Genomic DNA, 10,517 nt, shown 5'->3' on the forward strand with positions numbered 1-10,517 from the left:
ACTGCTAAGCTGCATACACACACAGATCTGGTTGCCCAAATCTGACATAAGCAGCATATATGGTTATTGGATATGTAAGATTGGGGTCATTAAAATTGCAACTGACCCCAACGTATCTCTGCCAACCTTCACTGTCACTGAGAGTTCATACCAACTGTGAGCATACTGAAACTGAAACATACACAGCAAGTCTGCTTTTTGTTGCATGTGTAGCCAGCTTCATTTTTAGAAAGGTGTTAGTTTAAATTTGATTGTAATCATTTCTGCAGCATCAGCCAAAATAAAATAGAAGATTTCAAATTGGGGTTAAAACCAACAGAAATATAGAATCCTAATATTAAAATGTTATCACATTGCAACGTCACTTACTAAAAGTAAATGCTCATGCCACTTGTATAGACACAGACCATGATCTACTGCCATGCCTCCACTGGTTACTAAGAGAATACCAATATTTTGGGTCCAGCTAGCATATCATTCCTCAATCAGAAAAAGGGATAAAAGAAAACACATAGTATAATCCCCACCCATCAGTGCATTCCAAGGGATATCAATGTGTAACTAGCTGCAGGGACCTGGGGCTCCAGCTTAATCTTTGAACACAAATTGACAAAGGCCTTTGTGTGCCAAGGCTACCCTAGTTACAGATTTACAGAATGCTTATGGTACCAGAGTAAGAGTTTACACAGAGCCTCTATGCAAGCATACTAGATAAACAGGAGGTAAATACAAGGAAAAAAATATCAAGACAAGAAAAACAACACATACATCATCATATGCTGCCTTCACCCATACACAGCTGAACTATTCCTAAAACAACACAGCATTCAGTGTCCTGGTATGTAAGGGCAGAGCAAACCACACAGAACCCCTGACTGTCCCACAGAAGTCCCTGCATACACAAGCATGCCATTCCTGGTTAACAATACAGTCACTAAGAAAGCATAAACTTTATATTTAGCACCTCTACAAGGTCAGCCTGGAAAAAATCATGTATATAACACAGTGGGTATTTATTAAGAAAAGTCACATGTAAAACCTTGATTTAGAATCTTTACGCATCAAATTATTAACTACCAATAAGTCACACAGGAGGACCAGAGGCTGATCTACTTAATAGTTTAGTATCCAAAAAAAAATCAGTTCTTGAATGAAACCTTTACTTGTATAGCTAGGGAGAAAACTACAAACAAGGGTTCTTTTCTTAGGAGACTGGTTTATTAAAGCTCTACAAGGCTGGAGTAGATACACTTTCTTCAGTAAAGAAACTTGAAACAAACTTCTTAAAAGTGATAGGCTATTTGTTAGCAAATGTTTTCAATTCTGGATTTGCTGGATCACCCAACTTCACTTATGAAAGTGTATCCTCTCCAGCCTTGGAGAGCTTTAATACATTTTTAAAGAAGACCATTTTTTAGGAAACTATGAATGAAGATTATGTTCTATGAACATTTTTAAAGAAGACCATTTTTTAGGAGACTATGAATGAAGGTTATGTTCTATGAACATTTTTAAAGAAGACTATGAGTATGGGTCTAATCAGACTGTAGGTAATAGTCTTCCATGGTGAATATTGTAGGTTAATCATCTATGGAGACTATAAATCTTCTATAATAACCATTTCTTGATGAAGACCATGATTGAGGGTCATCTGCTATGGAGACCATAATTAGGAGTCTTCTATGGAGAGTATGATTGAGGGTGATAGATGTAGACCCCCAGGACTTTATCAGATGAAAGGAGCAGTTTGGCAATGATCAGAGGAGACAGTGATAAGAGTGACGCCGGGGAAGTGTGAAGTTTAGCTGGCTCCAAGCACCCCATAGGCGCCAAGCGATGTAAGGGGTGCACAATGTGCTCTCACCTGATCTCACTTATTGGGGTGTCGCTGTGCCCCCCATTTACACACAGTCCGGGTACATTCTTTCCAGTAGTAATAAATCCAATGGCTTGGCTTCTAAACCCAAAAAAAACTGCAGCCTGCCAGGTCCTCATACACCAAGAAACATCCCGCACATGTCAGCAGCGATCTCCAAAATAGCAATCCAAGCAGCGTGTAGTCCGATGTGTGGGAATCCAAATGTGTGCTGTGTGTTCAGCAGGGGGATCGTCACGTCCAGGTCTGGGGTTAGGATGTCCTGTACATCCCAGGTATGTCTGTTCCCGGGCTGCCCACTCTTCTCTCTCTGCCTTTAGCAGCAACAATGGGCTATATGGGTGCAATGCTGCAGGGAATCCCACCACTAACACCGCCCCTGGCTCTGCTCCCCCTCCCTCTGCATTTATTCAGCAACCCTCCCCCCTGTACAATTCACCCTTTTCACACTCAAATTAGCTAACTTCTCCCCCAGCTTTGTGCGGGAGGATTAAACTGCTTCACTTTGCTGTCCTGCTCTGGGCTTTCTGAATGACAGCATGGTTCCAGGCTTTCCATACAGCTAATGATGACATTCCTGCCAGTGCTGGGGGGAGCAGGGTGTACTATTGTCATGGCTAATATCTAGCCCCCCAACATCTCCACTAAAACCCACTGTTTAGGTATAGGAATAAAATATATTTCTACCAAACCTATACTGGTCAATTCAACTACCAGGCTTCTATTACTACAATAAATATTTAGTATTATTATTATTAACCTGTATTTGTGTAGCACCAATATAATACACTACACTCTACAATAAATATTTGTTATTATTAATATTATTATTATTAACCTGTATTTATGTAGCACCAATATATTACACTGCACTCTACATTAAATATTTATTATTATTATTAACCTGTATTTATGTAGCACCAACATATTACACTACACTCTACATTAAATATTTAGTATTTTATATTATTATTATTATTATTATTAATAATAATAATAATAATATGTATTTAAGTAGCCCCAATATATTACACTACACTGTACATTAAATATTTATTATTATTATTAATAATTTGTATTTATGTAGACCCAATATATTACACTGCACTCTACATTAAATAGTTACTAGTCAATAGCACAACTCTTACTAAATGTAACTTTAGTTTACTGTACTAAATGTACTTATTGAGACTACTGTACCAGGTTTCTTCTGCTACATTGAATTTCTATCATAGCTTCTAGTTAATAATGAAAAGAGAACAATTCTACTACTAAATCTAACCTGTGGCTACTAGTTAGTAACATCACCAGGTTTCTTCTCCTAAATTGAATGTATAACTTGCTTCAATTTTAATACTAAATCTAATAATACAGGTGGCTGCAATCTTTTATTATGAGAAACAGTGATCTTTCTATATTTTGGTATAGCTCACACACACAATCACAATACAATAAAATAATCCAGAACATGAAACTCATTCTGGTTAGAAGTGCCTTATTACTACTGTTTTAAATTCAAAATGTGTTTAAGATTGAATATTTTAGAGAATGCTGTGTTTTATTCTGAATACAATGTAGATTCCCAGTTTCTTTCTGGCATTTAACCCACAAAATTGTGTTTTGACAGTGATGATGACAGTTTACACCATAAAAAAGTGCAGATAAACGATTATGCACAATTATTTTGAACGATCGCAATGTGCACAATTCTGTACGTGCTGCAACGATACGATCGTTTAAATATAATCCACCAATAGTGTACACACGCTAGATGCGATCGTTTGAACGATGCAGGAAGTGACATGAAAAGGAGAAAGTAGACCGCAGAACCATCCACAATCACTAAACGACCGTACCCCGGGATGGTCGTTCGTTCCCAGCGACAATCCTCGTTCATCGGTGTGATTGTGCACTGTTTTTGTAAATGATTATCGGACGATTGTTGCACATGTGTACGCAGCCTTAGTATAAGTGCTGCTTTCTAGCATGCAAGGCTATGCCTATTCCATTATTCCAACACATTCTTTTTTTTGTTTAGCCTTTTTTTGAAGTGCATTGAAGTTAATTAGATGTTTGACTAAAACAGTCAGAAAATGCATGTGAAAAGATAACACACAATTACTTTTACCCCCTATGGTCTGGTCTCTGCACCCTCACCTACCAGATTGCTTCAGCCCAATTTTCAAAAGGTTTTGATAAGATAATGAAGTCAGAGTTGATACTACATTTGGAAAACAAAGGACAAGCACTCATTATTATGAGCTGCAATGTTTAAATTTGTTTATGCTGTTTTACATGGTGCCTGTAAATCTACAAACAGATGTACTAGATTGAATTACTCAGCAGCTAACCATTTTAAATCCTTCTTTTATTAATTCATGTGAATACTATTTTTGGGGAACAAACTATATTTTTGAAGGCAATACCTAAATTCCATTGTAGGTACACAAGGAGATAATAGATAATAAAAGAACACTATCAAGTATGAGAATAAAATAGTTAATGAATAATTCAAATTAATAACAAACTCTGCAGTTCTTGTATAGTAATCTATAAATATTAAAAATGTTCCATGGTTCACAAATAAATATACTGGCTGAAATATTCCAACCAGGAATAACCTAGTTGAACCTAACATGCAAATTGACATACACCTCAATGAATGGCCAAATTTAGAGGAACAATACAGAGGTGGAGCTGTAGTGATGGCTTACCTGAGGGCAATCATGAAAGGGTTCAAATCAATCTGTCCTTGGTTAACTGGGGGAGAGGATGCCTGTTGGCACCCATACACATATAATTATTTTGTGACATCTATGGACAGTGTAGACAATGGTAGAGAAATTAGTTGTGGGTTTTTGAAACCCAGCTCCAACAAAAATGTTTCTTTGTGTTTTGGATAAAACAAGGGACAATAAGAACTTCTGTTTTGTATAAGAAAGCAATGGAATATCTCTGAAATGGAGACACAGAAGGAAATAAATATTGTACCCTAAAGAATGTATTTACACAAGGACATTGAAAATGGGTTCACAATATCCCTTTACCATTTCACTTCTTTGTCAAGAAAAGGACCAAGCCTGAGATTTAGCAATTATCTTGGCTTAGTCCGGTTAATTTTTTAGACAATCACAGTTGAGGAAAGGTAAAAATGGCTGATGTGTTGTCACTGCGTGTGCCTTCATATCCCCTATGTCTTGTACAAGTATCAAGGGGACAAGATAGGAACAAGTCCCCCATGGGGTCTCAGAAAGAAAAAAAGGGTCAGAAAATGTAATCCTTTTCCACTATATTTTAAACAAAAATTATGTCTGTAGTCTATTTTCAGATGGATGAAAATAAAGTTTGTTGCACAGTCCCACCCATAAGCTCTTCAAATGTCTTTTTGGAAAGAGTATATTGAGCCAAGGAGCTTATGATATGTTTTTGCTCACTGGGCACAGAATTGCATTGTGCTAACCAAACCTTAGCATGCCATGTTTGGGCTGTGCTTGGCCATTAATTTCCATTGGCTCTCCCAGCAAGAGAGCAAGAACTCCTGGACATTTTACAGCTTTTTGCATGATGGGGCCAGTGCTATCCTCATGTTGTTTAGTGGAGGTAAGTGCCCATGTGTGTGTCAATTCTTCACCTCATAGACAGCATAGTTGTATGTACTAAGTCTGATTACAATTTAGGATTAAATGTCTCCCCAACCATTGTTCCCTGGAAGATATTTGCCTCCTTTTACCTACTCTAGTGTGACCATTCAGTGATCAAGGCAAACAATTGGATTATTACACTTTGCTAGGATTTGTTGAATGCATTATGCCACTGTAATTCTATGTAAATGACGAAGAAGCTGGCTTTATTACATTATTACACAACCTATTATATATTAAAACTAATTATAGTAATATAATAACAACCATTGTAGTAACAACCATTTGTCTGTTTTTTTACTCATTCCTAAACCCTTAATGTGCTACATTTGGGTAAACCTATCTAATCTGATCATTTGGTGACAACAAACATCCTCAGATAAAGTAATCAAACTTCCTTTTACTTGTCACAATCATATCAATTTTGAGCAGGTATTTGGTGGTTCAGGATTCTATATTTGTTATAATCTTGTTATACATAATGACCAAGTACAAGTTTCCTCTTGACCCATCAGAAACTCATGTTATATACAGGTAGGTAGAGAAAAGTACCTTTTTAAAGCTGAACATGTCAGATATAAAATATCCCCATTTTGTGCATCTTATTTGCTAAATGTACCATTGAATGAGTTATATCCAATGGGTTATATAAAACTCTAGGTTTTGGCCCAGGGGTGCCAAAGGAGGAGGATGCCAGAGGAACTAAACTGAAAAGTGCCAAAAAATACATTTACCTTCAAACCCGCAGGGCAGTCCGATCTATCCAGAGGTGTCTTCCATCGGGTCCCTCATCATCCTGGAGCTGGCGCTCCGGGTGCGGTTATCTTCTACTGGGTTCTTCATCCTACGTCAACCGACCCAGGCGTGAGATCAGGTGATGTACGATGGAAAAAAAAAATTGCAGATCTCACTGCACATGCGTAAAAAGGCTCCTTCTGCGCATGCTCGAAGTGCCGTAGAGCCGTAGTGACATAGAGCCGCTCCCAAGAGCCACGTGACGTAGGTATCCCGGGAGGCTTTGCGCTCCCATTCATTTTGGATTGCCTAGGCAATCAAGAATTAGGGGGGCGTGTTGCACTTAAAGTTTGGTAAAGAGGCCCTAGTCCCTATAGGGATGGGACCATGTAGAGCGCCTGGTGCAATTTTTTGTATAGTACACTTGTGCACTATCACTTTTTTGTTGCACCTGGTTTAGTTTTGGGTGTTGTTTTGACATGAGAATATGTTGGCACACTGCAGATCTACAATAAAAAAAAAATGGAATGGGTTATATCCAATGTTCAATAAGGGCAATAAATGGCTGTTGATAGAGAATAGAGTGAACCATAGTAATAGGAGCTCCTTTTAGGATTTGCTTAATTGAGCAATTGAAATAAACTATGTGCTTCCATTTGATATTTACCCAATAACATCCAATCAAGAACCTAAAAATAATGATGGCTCAGCTGATGGAATCACTTGAAGGTAACTTCAGATCTAATTGTTTGACAGGATTGGTGATCAGAATTTATTCCACATGTACTAGACCTTGTACAGATGTTATCCTATCACTGGAAAGCATTATGAAAGCATCATTCAAATGAAATGAGAATAAACAAACACTTTACATACAATACTGTTACTTTCTAAGGAGATTGCAGGGAGAGAATGAGCTGGATGTACCCCACTGTGCTCTCCTCCATAAGAAGTACAGCAGTAATCCCCACTTAGTCATTCATCAGTATGTCAGGGATGGATAAATGGTATAGGGGAACCACTGTATAGGTGCTAGAATTTCTCACAAGACAATCACAACCATTCGTCTGGTGGGTGTATGTAGCTTTATTTCATTCCAAAATAAAAGCAAGCAAATACTGCAGGATATTTTTAATACATTAGACATTACTGCTAAGTAAAACATTGACTCTAATGGCAATCTATTAAAAATTAGGGTATTCCTAATCAATATTTCATTATAATATAAACCACACATGGTGCGGGAAGTCCCCTTCGATTGATATGCATCAGGTAGCACTTCTACCACTAATTACGACTAGCCTATAGATATAGGTATAGGTAATTACGACTTGATATAGGTACAACTGTAGCTGTTTGCCATAAGCTCATCTTAATAGCCCTCCCTATTTTCTTCATGTACATTGTTAGAAGCTTTGAATGCATAATAGAATCACTTCCATGGAAAGGGGGGAAAGTAATATGAAAAGAAAAAAAAAACAAACGTTGAGCATTTTGGTCAATATTTGCTAGCAGCGAAGTTTCTGTACATATTCCCTTATCCATCTTTTCACTATCTGTGGCTCTCCATTTCATTTCCTCTCTGTGTTCCTTATGCTGCTAGGCTGGCTGACGTCTCCGTCTCTCAAAGACTCCATTCAGGATTTGTTTGCCCACAACTTATATACCAGGCTGTTTTTTTTTTTTCCTTTTTTTCCACCAGCAGAGCACGAAGGAAAGAAATTGAATTTCACATAAATTATCCAGGGCCAGGAACACCTCAATCAAACCACACACACGCATATGCACCAAGCCTGAATTGACTGGAAAACACAGGACTGAAGAGAATTTATGTGAAGGGAAGTTTTTATTTATGAATAAACCATTCACAGAGCCTGCAGGACTTTGCAGAGTGATGTGACACAGTACCCCAAACGTTTAGCTAAGTTAAAAAAAAAAAAACAACAATTGCCTCTTTCATTAATGCCTTGTAAACCTCCAAAGTGTAAGAGACTAACTCTTCAGGAAACTTATTTCTAGAAGTTTGACAATTATACTTTCATTGCACACAACGGAATTATCTTGCTACTGACAAATTAAGCTACGTACACACTTCCAAAGGTTCTCGCCCAATAATCCGCTCAGGGCTGATATTGGACGAGAATCTGACGTGTGTACATCGCGCGTTGTTCATCGTCCGAACGACCGTCCTGGCAGATCCAGGGACGATGAAGACAAACGATCGTAATGCAAGGGAAGGGGAACAGTGCGCAGCAGGGTGCCGCTCTGTTGTTCTCCCCCTCCCTGTATGGACAGCACTCGTTCATGCATCGTGGAGTGCTTAGTTGTTGGAAAGGATTGTGAAAGATCCTTTCCAACGACTATAATTGCAAGTGTGTATGCGGCGTAATGCATACTTTAAATAATATGTCATAAATGTACATTGAAAGGTACCTACAGATTAGGGTCGTGATCTGGCCAATCTGTGTGAGGCTTTGTAATTTACACAGACACTTCACGTAAACAGTAACATTTTGTGGAGCACCTTTGTGTACCTATGTGGAAATGTCATAGGTATTATAGAATACCATACAGGGTGCCTTTTGCTCCATCCTCCTTCCTCTCAGAAAAAAAAAACAAAAAAACAAAAAATCAAACTAAAACCCCTAAAAAAAAAAACTACAAAAAAAATGTGAATGAGAAGCATTTGTATCTAGTACAAAAAAGCATGTCAGAAATTTAGCACTGCCCTGCATTCTTTGCACACATCCTGTGTTGTCTCAAGCACAAACAAATAGGAATAAGCCATTACTTGTAAATGCATTTTACTGGTAGTAAAAATCATTTCTGGGTCGGATCAGATTAAAGTGAAAGAAGAAAGAAAAATAATGATAAATGAATAAACAATGTGATGTTACAAAAATCTATTACGCATAGAATGATTCCATTTCAAATCAATAGGCTTTAATCTGCTAAAAGATAAGGAACTATGCATTGGGAATTAGAAGTGATTACACAGTACAGGTAAACACATCAACCCAGGAATTCATCAAACAAAATGCCAGATTCTCTGGTTCAGTAAATGATTTATCTAATGTAATTCTAAAGAACTTGAAAAAAATTTAATTATTAGCACAGGTGTGAAAATGAATGAACAAGATACAAAAACATTTTTAGCAAACAAATGCATTATAGGGAATGTGATAGTGACAACCTGGTGTTTAGCAAAGAATACAGAGTATACTGTATAGTCTAGTATTGGCTTTTTAGCCACAGATGTGTTGGTGATTAGCAATGTACATTGCAGAAGGCTTATGTGTGTATCATCCTGCAAACATATGTGCATTTAAAAGGCTAACCTTTATAGTAATGCCATGTGATTTATGGTGCAAAAGTTTACTGCAGAGGTCCTCGACCACCAGTCCACAGCCCACCAGTGGGCATCAGCGGCCATCTGAAAGCTGGGCCGCAACTCTGGCCAGTGCACCAACCAGCGGAGTCAGGAGAAGGACCTTGCTTGGGGGGGTTGTGCCCAGAGACACAACCCGCCCACTTTCCCATTGCCGGCTCAGACCTATGATGGGAGAACAGGCGGGTTCTGGCATTATGACGTCACTCTGGGGGCTGAGTGACACACAGCTCCCTATTAATGCGTGTTCCAGAGTCCGTGCGCAAAAGGTTGGGGACCACTGGTTTACAAAGTCAATAGATATGCCCCTAACTATGTTTCTCATCTTGTTCAGACAACCAACTAAAGCTGGATGTATAGACTATAGTTAGATGAAGGATGCATTTTTGGGGTAGAGGTAGTTGCCCATAAATTGAAAATAGCCCAGTGCCCATGGTACACTGTAATAAATGGTCACTCCTGGAAATAGCCATCATGCTAATTCAATTTATTTTTTCAAATCATTACCTGGAACAGGTATGCAGAAGAATAAATTATTTTGTATCCATTCTCCAGATCAAAAAACACTGGAGTCAGAGGATTAGCCAGAGATCCAGGCAATCAGAACTACCAAAAAAGAGTTTAGCAATGGGAAAACAAAAATGTATTTTATAACAGTATACTAGTTTTCACTTGTATTGGTTGCAATAGTTTTGTAGGCTTCTCCCTTTATTTTGACCATATAATCCTGTGAATGGCACTTTAAAGAAGATCTTCACCAGTACCTGGCTGGATTCATACATAAGCACAAATTTTTCATAAATTCCTAGATTTCCCTCACTGAAGTGCATTCTTATTTTATTTCTTTGAATAATCCCTTAGTGGTCCAGTGGCACCA

General features: G+C 38.1%; 1 protein-coding gene across 1 annotated transcript in view; it reads right to left on the reverse strand.

Annotated features, from left to right (window-relative positions):
• The window catches only part of FGFR4 (fibroblast growth factor receptor 4), a 13,541-nt gene extending 11,331 nt beyond the window's left edge, over nucleotides 1-2,210 (reverse strand). Inside the window, exon 1 of the mRNA XM_072401033.1 lies at nucleotides 1,865-2,210. The gene's annotated coding sequence lies outside the window, so the exon portion shown is untranslated. The remainder of the gene's footprint in view (nucleotides 1-1,864) is intronic.
• Nucleotides 2,211-10,517: the final 8,307 nt, after the last annotated feature.

This window comes from Pyxicephalus adspersus, chromosome 2 (assembly GCF_032062135.1).
Source record: "Pyxicephalus adspersus chromosome 2, UCB_Pads_2.0, whole genome shotgun sequence".
NCBI lineage: Eukaryota > Metazoa > Chordata > Amphibia > Anura > Pyxicephalidae > Pyxicephalus > Pyxicephalus adspersus.